The sequence below is a fragment of the Alexandromys fortis genome, unplaced genomic scaffold (assembly GCF_014885135.2).
Source record: "Alexandromys fortis isolate MF-2015 unplaced genomic scaffold, M_Fortis_MF-2015_v1.1 scaffold_8_1_9099942, whole genome shotgun sequence".
Lineage (NCBI taxonomy): Eukaryota > Metazoa > Chordata > Mammalia > Rodentia > Cricetidae > Alexandromys > Alexandromys fortis.
This window is the reverse complement of record NW_026067898.1, coordinates 7,846,343-7,860,614: the sequence shown is the minus strand read 5'-3', so window position 1 is coordinate 7,860,614 and position 14,272 is coordinate 7,846,343. Positions and strand designations below refer to the sequence as shown.

At 44.2% G+C, this 14,272-nt stretch overlaps 1 long non-coding RNA gene across 5 annotated transcripts in view; it reads left to right on the top strand.

The window, feature by feature from the left end:
• The window catches only part of LOC126488050 (uncharacterized), an 89,615-nt gene that overhangs the window by 53,671 nt on the left and 21,672 nt on the right, over positions 1 to 14,272 (top strand). For all 5 annotated transcript variants that reach the window (XR_007588575.1, XR_007588573.1, XR_007588576.1 and 2 more), the window contains one exon: positions 11,061 to 11,155. This is a non-coding gene — a long non-coding RNA (uncharacterized lncRNA). The remainder of the gene's footprint in view (positions 1 to 11,060; positions 11,156 to 14,272) is intronic.

The window sequence follows — 14,272 nt, the reverse complement described above, 5'->3', positions numbered from 1 at the left end:
AATCTGTAGACTGAGTGTAAGTGTGCAAAAGGAAGACTTTCCATCTATTGCTCTCTCTTGCCGTGAAAGAAACCAGTGTGCTCTCTGGGAGTGGATTCTAAGCACAGTCTTTGCACAAATGCTACAATTTATAACCAGTCTATTGCACACGAGGAAACGAATGCGACTCTTTCAGATCCCATAACAAGCTTTGCTAATGTGTCTATGTGGCGCTTCTTTCATTTGACCTTGCTGGCTGCTGTCAGTCAGTCCCACGTGTTTCCTGCCTAGCCTTGAATGGCTGGAGTTGTGGGCCAAGAACAAGAATCACGTGATTCCGTGGTGCCGTTCTCGCAGCGGGAAGATTTCGCTGGGGCGCTCCTCGGAGTTCCGGGGATAGGAGCACCTTCTTTACCTAGAGTCACCCTGCTCCTTAACTGACTTCTCTCTACTTTAAGTCTCGTCTAAGTCACTTAAGGGGAGTCTGCTTTAGCCAGAGTGGTAGCAATAGCGATAACACGATAACGCCAGTATTAGATGCGTTAGCTCAGTCCCGGACACTATCTTTATTGATTTTCATATGTATTTTAAAACTAAGAGCTATGCCGTAGGGTTTTGGTTTTGCTTTTGTTTTTTACAATTGAACCTCTGGCCGTTCAAAATTAGCTTGTTATGCCAATGATCTTCCGTATAGGCACCAAAAACTTTCAGCCTTGGGTCCCATATAGCCCGGCTGTGTTTGGTCCGATGAGCCTCCATGTAGCTGCCTCTGCTGGCCAGCAGTTTCTCTTGTCCGTTATTTCACTTAGGAAGACCATACATATCCTCAAGCATGCATCTGACCCTTGCTGACTGTCAAAGTGAGAGGCTTGCGTTTGTTTTTTACATCTTTTTTTTTTTTTTAAGTCGGCTTAGATAGCCTTGCCCCACTGAACTTAATTTTTCCCAATTCGGGCACTAGCTTGACTTAGATTTTTCTGGAAAGATTTCAGATGAGGAATTTGTACCTGATGACTTTCAGAACACTACTGACTTCAGGTTTTTGGCTGACATGATGTTTAGCTGGGCCATGACCCTCCAGAAGCTTCTGTAAGATGCCCCACTGGAAAGCACCTAACTTCTCACCTGGGGTTCTTGCGCTTGGGCATTAACACTGAGGGCTGCCTGTTTTTAAATGTATGTTGGTTTAGGATAAAGTCTAGCTCTTCCGAGAGCTTTCTTATTCCCTACATTCTATTTTCAGGAAGTGAGACTAGAAGTCCTGAGCCCAGCGTATAACTGGTGTTCAACCAATGTCTGAAACAAATGACTGAGCCAATTGGAGGGAGAGACAAGCTTGTTAAATGGCTTAAAACCCTAGATTCAAATTGTGACTCTTGGATGGATGTCGGGATTTTCTCTGGGCTTCTCCTCAAACTACATGCGGAGGGTTAACACTAGATCAGTTTTGAGACTGACCATATCCCTTTTCTGCCCAGAGTTACAACCAGAAAAATGTATGCTATGTTGGGAGGCATTGAAGAGGGGAAGGGCAAGCTGGGAATGCCGAATTCGGACAGGTCAAGAAGAATCAGGTCACCAGCATCACCCAGAATCTCCAGGACAGCCTGCGGGGAAAGCTGTACCTCCCTGAGCTGTTCCCTGGAGATTTTACAGAGGCCCTTACAGTGCTTTCTGTGCTTGTTCTGATTGGCAAAACTGAGCCTTGGCTAAGTAAGTAATTTTCTTAATGTTAGCCAGTGGCAGAACTCATGCAAAGAATTGAGTCGTGAGTCTCTCTTGCCCCATAGACTCTCTCACACACACACACACACACACACACACACACACACACGCTATACTGGAACATGTGTGTGAAGGAATGATGAGTATTGCACTTGTACACACACACTCAACTTTTACAACCATGTAGCCCAGCTGCCAGCAAGGTCAAGCGGCAGGAGGATTCCAGAGTTGGGGTGGCTCCCTTTTCCTTCTCCCGAGAAAGAAGCCCATAACCCAAGTCTCGTAATTTCTGAACCAGTCTCTCATGCATGAAACTTTATGACCTCTTGAAAGGTGAGTGAGTAGGTTTGATTCATTGGAAGTCAGAACAGCTTTTTAAACATTTGGGAATCAAGATAGGTAGTTAGTCTGCCTTGTAAAATTTTCTTATGGATGTCACCATTAGAAAAATTTATCTGAGCTTACTATTCCACGGAGCTCATCTAAACCCCTCACGTCTTTGGACTCAGACATTAGCTGAGGGTTTTAGCCCTGATCCTCGCTGCATCTCAATTCGCGTGACGGCGGGAAGCTGTGACTTGTTTTGCTCTCCCCTGATTTCATCCATGTAAAATAGGTCACCAAGATGTCACATTTTATGAGGTTATTTATTCCACCCTCCTCTCTCTCTCTTTCTCTTGGGCTGTAGTTTTGCGGGTTATTTTTCTTCTCTGTATTAATGAGGGAAGTTCCGAGTCCTGAATTTTGTTTATTGAAGAAAGTGGCATCTGGGAACCCTGAGCAAAGGAAAATCTTAAAATTTGACATATTGAGGTGTGTCAGCCTTGGAAAGGTAATTTTAATTTCAAACATTAATCAAGAAAAACTTAAAATCAAGAGAGTTTCTTAAATTTACAGTTGGCTTTGAGTTGATACAATATGTGCGTGTAACTTCCAGAACAGTCTAATTTTACTTTAACATCTTATGTATGTGTGTCTGTCTGTCTGTCTGTGTATCTGTACATCTGTACATGTACATATTCCAACATAGCCATTCCTTTTTTAAAAAAAAGTCTAATTCAGTAAGTATGGTTCCTAGACATCTAGACAACTTTCTACATATCAAAGATAGTTAACCAACAGCAACTGTGTGTCCATTAAAATACTAATAAGTTCTAGCTTGCCCTAATTATTTATAATAATCTCAGAGGAGACTAATATCTCTAAAAAGCATGTATGTGTTGATGACAGAAAGCAGGTCGGAAAGAGCTGATTTATTACAAGCCTTCATTAAGGTTAAAAGCATTCCAGGGAGATGAAGACATCTGCCTTGTATTTGCACATCGCAGAAGAACAAAAAGGAAGGGGGAAAATGTTTTGAGCTGAATTCAAGCCAGGGCTGGAGAAATCAGTTCCTGCGTCATGTCCTTAAACGTTTTCAGGAAAGAGTTTCTGTGTCTGGGACTATCACTTATGGCCACGATGCCACATATTCTTAATTCTGTGTATTAACAATGACAGTTATGGAACGTGACCATAAATTGATTTTTCCAAAAAAATTCCACACTCAACTACCATGTGTATTTCTTGGATTTTTTTTACCCCTCTTTCTTTAAAGAAAACTACAATGCAGAAAAATGTAAGATGGGTTGGTTGAGCAGTGTACTAGAATGAGAGTTTTGAAACGGGCCATGTCTTTCCTTTTCTTTTAAAAGTACGGTGGGGTGAGGTTGGCAATTCCAGGGTCTGGTCAGTAGTCATTTGATATCTTGGAAATCAAAGGAAGGAGCCACAGGAGAGAACCTGGAGTTAGCTGTTACGGGATTTTTATCTCTCTCCGTGAGTGCTACTGACAGGGTCCATATGTGTCGCTTACTAGAGCCAAGGAAAGAGAACATGGGTGGTTTCCTAAGGAGCGGTGACCTCCTATGTATGTGTGTCTACCTGTGAGCTCATGGGCAAATCTGATGTATTTATGATGTTTAATAAACACTTCGAGCCACATGTGAGCTTGGGGACCTGGGCTTTGCCTGTTTAAAGGATTATTCTGCGCGAATATCCAGGCTGTTTTTGCCTTAGAGTTCCAATCAATCTTTGTACCTGGTGTTGTTTGTCACCATACAAAGTCATGCATGAATGTGTAAAGCCCCCTTGCAAATGACGGAAGAAAGATGTAGCTCCTACGTTAGCGTGCACTTAGCCTGGTGAAGAATAAGGAATAATTTAAGTAGAGAGAAGCACTCAAGATGAGTCATCACTTAAGGGTTCCTGTTGCTCAATCCTGAGGACCAGAATTCAGATCTTAGAACCCACTAGCTCACAGATGCTTGTAACTCCAGCTCCAACAGTTCTGACTCCTTCTGACCTCCACAGACACCCATCTCCTGTGTGCACATACCTACATGAAGACATGTATATGCACTCACATATATAGAATAAAATAAACCTTAAAAAGGGAAATTCAGATATTTAAGCTCTAAATCTCTTAATCTATTAGGAATGTTGTGTGTAGAAAAAAATAAACCAGCAAACATCTGCAGAATAAAATACAAAATAAATACAGCATTAAAGGGCTGGGAAGATGGCTCAGGCAGCAGGGTGCTTCCTGTGCAAGTCTGAGGGCCTGCGTTTGGATGCTCAGCATCTACATAAAAGTCAGGTATGATCTTGCTCACCTGTAATCCCATTGCCAAGGAGAGAGAGAGGAGAGGGTCCCAGCGGCTTGCTCCCCGTCGGTCTAGCTGAAGTGACAAGCTCCAGGTTTGTTGAGAGAACATATCTTAACTCCATGTCTCAGAAGCATAAACTGAGGAACAACAGAGAAAGACACCCAATGTCAATCTTTGATCGCTACACACACGCAAGTGTACCTACCTAAACATGTGCATACACACATGACTATATGTACAGATAGATAGATAGATAGATAGATAGATAGATAGATAGATAGACAGATAGACAGATGAATAAATATTCCATCATGTAACAAGGTAGGCATGACAGATTTATTCATATCCTTTCAAAAAATACATATGCAACTCTAAAGTTTGCTCATTATGATTCTTGTGACTTGCCTAAATGGGTAAGATAATAAGATGATACCATGTATCGTCTTTTGAGCTCACATACAACCCTCCTGTTTCGAGTACATGTATGTACTTGCATTAAAGCACTATCTTTTTAAATAGAAGAGATCTATTTGGAATTAGATTTCCCTGAAGTTGTGGCTTCTCCACTTTAATAAGCCCCCCCTTTAGGGTTTCTGACTTGTTCATTCTGAAGTACAGTCTAAGGGACTTATATGGCAAACAGGATGCTGCAGAACTGTCAGCGCTTCTAGGCTGGGGACCAGTCTTCGCTGGACTCCAAAGGGTGTGAACAGAGCACCCATAACATTATGTGACCAATTAAAAGGTATACATTGACGAGTAAGCTGGAATTGATGACTTTCTATTAATTTTCTGAGATTTACAAAAAAATGCATTCATTTTGGGTAACTTCTTATCACAATTACTTTACATTTTAACTGTTGATGAAAATAAATATTTCCAGTTTAATTGTTACTATATACCAATAAACAGAATGCATATGTAATGCTTTCATACTAACAGTGTAAGCTGAAGGATAATAGTTCAATCAAATAAATTATTTCATTCCTTCAATGTCAGAAACCTTCACAAATTAGTTATCTCAATTTGCTTATTACATATTCAGGCTCGATGCATGCTATTTCCCGAGCAGAGTCTCCTTATGTAGGGTCAAACTCCATCCCACCTGTTTCAGCATCCTGAATGCCACCACCACCACACTGGCTAAATCTAACATCATTTTTAACCGAGAGCAGTGGTCAGCAAACAATAGCTCATGGGTCACTGTGAACTAAAGGTGGCATCTAAAGAAGAAGTGACAACCCAGAGAACTTGTTGTGGTCCACAAAGCCCAGAGTCACTATGTTTTGAACGTTTCTAGAGATACTTTTCTGACCCACGTCTACAGTACTGTTGGGTTATGCCAAAGCAGTGCATCAAGAGCTGGCACAAAGTGCGCATTAAAATACAGCTCTTATTGTCATATCACCCTCGCTATAAAGCCCGACTCTACTGACCGCCCTGTGCAGTTTTAGAGGAACTAACGCAGCCTTTCTGTGCACACACGTCTTCACTTACAAAATGCAGATGTTTAAAGCCCATAACTCAGAGCGATTGTGTGCTTCAGTTAGTTCTTACGTCCTTGGTGGCACAGGGCATGGCCTGTCAGTTACACGTTAGCCGCCATTTCCACTCCATTGACTACTGGGCAAACGTTACAAGCCATAGAATACTAGACATCCATAAGAATACGCACAAGACCACGTAGAAGTGTTTCCGCATGATAGCAAGTGGGGACAGAAAGCAAAAGACGGTACGTTTTACAGAATGAGTAAAACACAAGACCTGTGCTATGGAGCCCAAGAGGAAGGAAGCCCCATACTCAGGAAGAGTGGCAGGGTGACTTCCAACGGAAAGCGGACGACCATCCATCTTCCCCCTTCCTGCAATTCCCAAATATTATAAAATGCACCATGAGTTTTCAGCTAATGACTTATACCTCAGAAGCAGCCTGTGCCTTCCCCAAGGTGCTTATCCCTAAGATAGGATAACGAGATGAGCTACGACTGCCCGGGCCGCCAGAATTCTGCCAGTATTTATTTTGGTCTCTGGAAATCGGGCCCTTAGAATTCTTGGTACATAGTTGTATTTAATTAGGACTCGAGCTAGCCATAAAATGTGCATTAATTGTCTGTTATTTCATAAATGATGGCCAAAAGACCAGCCCTCGATAGGAACAGCTCGGGGGTAAGCACCATTTGGTCTGTTCATCTTCCAGGGCTTCCTGCCCCAAGCAAGGACTTTCTGTTCTTATCTCCTTTTATCCCGGAGAACTGCTAACCCTGCACCATCATATTAAGTACCAATTAAGCAGAGATTTGTCATTCCTGCCCGAGAACATTGAGCTGGGCTGAGGCCACATATTTCACGGACTTCTGACAGAAATTATTTTAATTAGACTGCTGCCAGCCGCATTTAAAATAGTCTGTATGGCCAGAGAGAGAGGAAGAATGGCTCCTCGGTCAGATAATTTACTTATTTTTCTTTTTCACTCACCATAAATCTTAGGGTTGTGGTTATTAAGCATTTGGAGGGGGAGGGGCAGAGTCGAGGAAAGGAATCAGCTGGATTTTATCTTACTTCAAATACCAGAAAAGGAAGAGAAAAAAAAAATCTCCCACAGTTTTACGGGGGCCGGGGAGAAGTCTTTTGAAAGAAATGTGTGTTCGTGCAAGAATCTGACACCAACAGGCTGTTTTGACCTCGTGATGTCTAGGGATAAAGAGGGCCATTTACCCGTTCTGTCTCATCCAGGTGGCCCGGTTCCTTTCCGTGTGTGTCAGGTCCCACCCGCCGCAGACACTACTTGGCAATTATTAGGTCAATCTGATCATGAGAAGCAAACAGAATCAGTTTACTAAAATGAAGTCTTACGGCTTTACAAGGATGAAGATGTTGACGGGGTGTTTCACATGTGCCATGCCACTTGGCAGGCAGAGGCAAGAGGCTGGCCTCGAGTTTGAGATCAGCCTGGCTGGTCTCTCTAGCAAGTTTCAGGCTAGCCAGGGCCATGCAGTGAGACCTCCATGCGGACAAACACTGAATGCAGGGTGTGTTGCATTTTATGAATTCACTTCCAAAAACCACAAATTAGATGCATACACATTTTTTATTCCTCTTCAAAACTGTTCTTTTAATTAGACTTATTTGTTTTATTATTTTATGTGCGTTTAAGTGTTCCGCCTGCATGGACGTATGTGTACCATGTGTGTGTCTGACCTGTGGAGGCCAGCAGAAAATTTCAGATTGCCTGGAACTGGAATTACAGATGGTTGTGAGCTACCATGTGGGTCTTGGACAAGGAACCTAGATCCTCTTGGAAGACCAGCAATGGCTCTTAACCACTGAGCCAACTCTCCAGCCCTGTCACCTTCAAAACTTCTCAAATAAAAAAATCATTTCTTTACTCCAAATATTTCAGATCGATATCCGGCTAACTGGCAAGCTACCGAGTTTTCTTTATTTCTAAACATTTTGATTTAATTGATGAGAAGTATTTAAGTATATATTCTAAAACCATGTTTTTAACACATGACCACCAAAGTATTTTGTCTTTGACGTCTCACACGTGGGGTTCAGACCTCCATCTACAAAGCAGCCACAGCTCCATGATTTTATACTTAATTGGAACTTTTAAGCTTTCTGGCTTAATTGAAAACCTCCCTTCTATTTTCGAAATCTTCTAAAACTCGACCGCTTTAGTCTATGTTGGAACGCTACTGAGACTGCAGCTTTTCGTGGTCTTCTTCAGAGGCTTAGGAAACAATGTCACTGGTGCGGTGTCACCTGCTCTACTTGGTACCTCACTCTCAGTAGCTTCACAGTGTCCTTGAAACTAAAGAGCAAGCCAGGAATGGGGGAATAAACCAAAGCAGTTATGGCTCTGCTCCCACCGTGAAGTCAAGAATATAAACCCTTTGGTCTTTTACTGGAATTACTTCCAGATTCACAGCATCCAAATCTTTAAGCCTCTACTCCAGAATGGTGTTCCTAAAATTGCCGCTGCTGCAGGCAGAAACCTCGTTAGGAATGCAGTTTGGGCCCCATCCCAAAGCCCAGTGAATCATCAACTGTAGGCTGGGCCCAGGGAGTTGGAGTTTCACAGGCCTCTGGGTAATTCTGATGCGAAAATTTGAGAAACATCACAATGACTCAGACTTGACTGCACATCGTAATCACACCAGGTCTTTAAAATTGTTTATGTTTATGCGTGTGTCTCAGCGCTGGGACTTCTAATTTGGTTGCTTTGGGCTGTGGCCCATGAATTAGTCTACTTTTTCAAAGGTTTCTCCATGTTTCGAATGTGTAGTGGAGATCAGAAACCCCTGTAGTAGTCCAGATAAGGGTTACCTCTTACCTTTGTTCCTTGGTAGCAATGATCTGTCACCTAGGTACATACTTCCCACAAGTTGGTTAGCCACTCTTTGTCCCTCTGAGCTATCCTCACTGTTGAGTGCTTTACCACACACCCGCGAGTAAGGTCTGTTTTTATCAGAATTTCCACTTTTTAAAAGTTAATTCATATTAACAGTTGTTCTTCATCCTCATCATAGCCATACATCTATCATTTTCAAGTTAGCCATGGTTTTGTAGTAATCAATGATGATTAGATTCTTAAACATTTTCATCAGACACAGAAATGCAGCTTTTACGTCATCCACTGGGGCTGCTGCATTCACGTCAAAATCCTTTTGAGGGTTTTTTTCCCACCCCAATTATTTTCCCATTAGAGGAGTTCCATAACACCATGTCTGCATCTCCACTGTTGAGGAAACGGAGGCAGGATTAAGGATGCACACAGGCAGATGGGCAGAGATCCCTTTTCACAGTGCGGCTCCCACATACACTTCCTCGGTCCCTATCCTGCTATTACATGCGTTCACTGGTCTGTCCAGCGAACACTGGCTGAGCAGACACCATCTATCAACCAAGCATCTAAATAAAAATCCTCTACTATCCATCCCAACAACACTTCCTCCGCAGATACTAGAAGACAACCGGTCTGGTAGGAATCTCAAGAACACTCCAGAGACCCGTGTTCAGTGCCAGTGATGCAGAGAAAGAATGTCTGCCGTGAAGGCCACCAAACCAGGATGGCAGCTAAGCCACCTGTCCTGTGGTATCCAGGTCCAGTCAATCAGATGCTCACTGCACATCTACCCATTGTTTATTTAGCATCTGTGTGGCAGGCACAGCACTGTTTCCAGGTTCTCACGCCATAACAGCAGAAGCAAAGCAGCCAGAGTTGCCTTTCTACAGACAGGTTTGCCCTGTTAGGTTTGGGCCAAGTGTTCTAATTTCCTGGGTAGTCGTACCTGCTTGACCAATGCCTGGGTTATTTAGTGGCGACTGACTGCTGTGTGAATAAATGCATTGTCTATTATATGCAGGTTTCACTATGTATGGTGTAAGGAACGGGGGAAATCAGGAGAGCTTTTTTTTTTTTTAATGAAAGAAGTTATTCAAGGGGCTAATAGTCCAATGAGATTTGGGGAATGTCTGCTATCCTGAGTCCCCTTTCTGGTGAAAAGTCGAGAGAAAACGCACGTGGGAAGATTACAGTGGGAATTAATATTCTGACTGACTTCAGCACCCTTTCCCTCCAAAACAAACAAGGCAGCCCGCTGTTTTCCCAGCGAGCTTTGCTGCTCAGCCCACTCAGAGGTCAGGATCCACTCGGTGGTGCTGACCTGCTTCTCAGCGGTCCAGGTTAGAGGTTGATTGTGGCTGGTGCCCCCCAGTTTCCAGGGCTCTCTGCTCTCAACTTTCAAAGCTGCCACAACTTAGTGGCAGCGAGTGTGGCCGGTGCTGATGCTGGGGAGAGAGCTCTGGACAGTCGTGTGGGGGGAGAGGGGGACGTGGGCAGGAGGAAATTGACAGGAAATGGCAATGTAGCGGCCTCATACCACCCCAGACTTGGCTGCTCGCGGAGGGGAAAGTCCTCCCTAATCACCGAGGGGTGCCAGAGCGCAGTAGGTGAGGATGATGGAATAATACAGCATTTCCCGTGTGTGTTTTTCATTAGGCCTGTTTTGTTTCTCTTCCAAGTGCTGGGGAAACAGAACAGAAGCTGGGGCTTGGAGCTCGCCTCCCCTGGGAACAAGCGGCCCGCTAAGAGGAGGGGCACCCAGCGTGGCGTGGGTCCTAACGCCTTCCTAATGGAAGCAATGATTTGTAAAGTTCTCTTTTTACCCCCGGCTACATAATTAGTAACCCGAAGAGCTGAAGTTTAAGACCGCTGTTCTTCACTCCCGGCGGTTTTGAAAATTTGGCAAAACATTAAATGTTCCGTTCTGGGACCCAAACGGGTCTTTGAATGGCCCCAGCTCTGGCTGGTTGCGCTGGTCCTTGAATCACTCAACACTTATTACGTAGAAATTAACTGGCTTGATGTCAATTAGTGAGAATTTGTTAGCAGACAGATCCAATGGACCTCCCCCTCACCCATGGGGTAGTCACCATGGAAAATGTCTAAACACCCTGTGTCGGAGCTGACTTGGTGTTAGGTGTGCGAGTCGTGTAAGCCTCTTTCACATGGGAAATGTGTGTGTTCAAGGCCGGGGTCGAACATCCGTTCTCACCCATCTCTCAGAGAAGATAATTAAGAGGAGTTCAGAAGGATGCTGGCAGGAGCCGTCTCTGCAGCCTAAGAGATAACCAATCCCAAATGCCTGTTGTTAAATGGGTCATAAAAACACTGGGAAATCAATACCCGACTTTGTGTTTCAGGAACATCAGCTGCTACCTGCAGTGCCAGATCAATCTGCTGTGGTCATGGTGTCTGAGATCCGGGTCATCCGCAGATAACTCTGGACATTGGGGAGGTAGGGAGCTTCCACGTCGGTCTTTTTGTAAATAATTGCCACGCCAACCCCGACCCACCCCCACTCCAGGATTGGGCAGCCCTTACCAAATACGCCATGTGATAAATAAAATAAAGACTCATTTTATTAAATATCTAAGAGAAGCGCCCAGGTGACCTGAAAATGTAATTAACCCTCTAAATAAGCAGATTGCTGGCTGAAAATCACAGTTGATAGATGAACCCCTTCAGCTAAGAGGGATTGCTTAATGGACTGTACAACACTCTTGGACTCGCTCCATGTTGGAACCACAGGTCCTGAGCCAGGCAGCTGCCCTCCACTGGGTCCCCTCCTAAGATAAACGATGCTCCAGAGGCTGCTGTGGCGAGAGCCCAGGGTGACATCCAGGCTGAGTCTGGACAGACCCTGTAGCCATGCTCCTCACGAGACCGCCACAGACGCCCAGAGAAACATTCTGAAGGCTCCCGTAGACCTCCTGCCCAGGAGCGGCATCGATGGGCTAAAGTTATTTCTGGTTTTATGAAAATCATATGTTAGTTGCATTAGAAAATGAAATAATAATCTCAGTAGTATAAGACAAGCTTTAAAAAAATCACAAAAAATTACCATTTGTAACTATAACCACACTCCTACTATTAAAAGGAAAAGCAGAGGTAGAGTAGACTCTAAGGAAATCTTTACCAAGTCCAGCCACCTGTCTGCCTTCTTCTCGGAAAGGGTTTGGGTGAAGTTTTCACAATGTATAGTCTAGCCCTAATTCTATAAGACTGATGTGCTTCCGGCTGAAATATTTGGAGCATTTTTATCATCTTTCCTTTGTGGTTTGCCTAAGTTCTACACCCAGGGAGGTGGTAAAGCGTAGTGAGCCAGTCTGTCTTGGCTCGACTCTTAGCTGTATCAGGTGTGAGCTGGGAAATTCTTGCAAAGTTAGGTAGTCCTTCTATGCCTCAGGCTTTTTCATTTACAAGAGGGAACTGATTATGATATCTCTCTTAGACTCATGAGGGCTAAAGAGTTGACATAGGTACCTAATCTAGCTTGCTGTTTGGTACATGGGCAATGGGCTGATGCAGTCACTGGCTGTTGTAACTGCTAGGCCTGCTCTGAACAGCAGTGCAGGGAGTTGAGCTGAGGTCCTCCCAGCAGTGGTTCTTCATACGCGGATACATTTCTCCATATCCCCCATTACCAGAACTCTGCCCTTACTACCCTACCCATGTAGTGGCCTTGCCATTCACCTTCAAAGCTCTCAGTCCTTTCTTTCCCATCTAGGCCCCTCTAGAATGTTCTTCCTCCTCTCCGTTCAGCTGATTTTATCCTGTCAGCTTGGTATTCACACACAAGGAGATGAAGTCAGCCTTTTTGTGTCTCCAAGTCTGCTCTCTTCCCAGCATCCCTCCCTACCCATTACTCCTGATCCAGAAGGGGACTGTGGGAGGCGGGAGGGGAAGAAGGCTCAAGGAAGGCCGTGAATAATTATATGTTTAATGTCTTTATCTCTGCTGCAGTAAATAACTTTCTAAACTATGTGAGTGTGATCTTATGAATCTTTCCAATCTGAAGGCCCTACCTAGAGCTTAACCGTTGGCATTTATTGTGGTGACAAGTTTAGTTTTTAAAAATACACTATTTGTCGCTGAGCACACTGGCAGCGCAATAAAAATCGTCGCTTCATTATTATTTGTTGTCTTTAAATTACTGTAGCAATCTACATTAAGAAACTTACCGAAGCCTATATTTCTCCTTTTACAGAGCTATCAGAATGGATTGAAATTAATTTCAAATCATTTCGTAAAAAGAACATCCAGTGTTTCCTTGTTATTCACGGCCTGGTCGACAAAGACAAATTCTATTTTTGAAATATTACGTGACATTACCTGATACTGTTTTCCTGTGAAAGAAAAGAAATATTCCGATTTCTCCACTTAATGAGATAAGATAAGTGAAGGCTATGGCACGCGATACATCTTGTGGCTTTTATGATATCGTCCAATTTGGCAGGATTTATAATGCACACCTCAAAGGGAGTGGGCAGGGGAGGGCACCGACGGAAATGACTAAGCTGTTGGATGGTTGCTGCTGAATGCAAAGGCCTCAGATCCCTACCACCTGTCTCTTCCTCGGACCTTCTGAGATTAGTCCCCCTCCCGTCCTGCCTGAAAAATACCCAAAGGCCGCATTTACCAGTCCCGCCCGTGTCTGAGGGAGGCCACACGCTAGTTCCTAGCAGCGCTCTAGAAGCATTGCAGTATGCACATCTTAGCTAGGATGTTATGGAGCCTTCTTCCCCCTTTGTTCCTGAATACATGGGATCTTTAACGACACTGCAGTGTGCACGGAAGAAGTACGGGTCTCTCGGATCCCACAAAAAGAAGGCCGTCCATCCACCACACACCTGTCTTGTACTATTCCATGATCAGAAAGTAAAGCTCTTGTATGTTAAACTACTCTTTGTGGGGCTGTATGCAGGTGCATGGTGTTCAGGCATATGTACACGTGTGTTCATGCGTGTATTAGTTGGGTTATCGTTGCTGTGATGAAACACCATGGCCAAAAGCATCTGGGAGGAGGGGGTGTTGTTCTGCTTATACTTCCAGGTAACAGTCCATCGCTGAGAGAAGTCAGGGCAAGAACTCAACCAGAGCAGGAACCAAAGAGGCTGGAGCAGATATACAGGCCATGGAGAGGGGCTGCTTACTGGCTTGTTTTCCATGGCTTGCTCAGCCTGCTTTGTTATAGAACCCAGGACCACAAGTCCAGGGGTGGCCCCACCTACAATGGGCTGGGCACTCCCCCATCAATCACTATTTAAGAAATTGCCCTCCGGGCTTGCTTACAACCCAATCTCATGGAGGCGTTTTCTTAATTGAGGCTCCCTCCTCGCAGATGGCTTTACCTTGTGTCAAGTTGATATAACACTATCCAGCACAACATGTATGTATGTATGCAGAGGTCAGAGTTCAACTTCAGTACCAGTCTTTGGGCACAGTCTACCTGTGTTTTTAAGATTTGGTCCCTTAGTGTTTCTGGCACTCGCTGCCTGGCCAGAAGCCCCAGGGATCCTCCTGCCTCGGCTTCCCAGTTCTGGGATTATGACTGTACATCACTGTGCCCAGC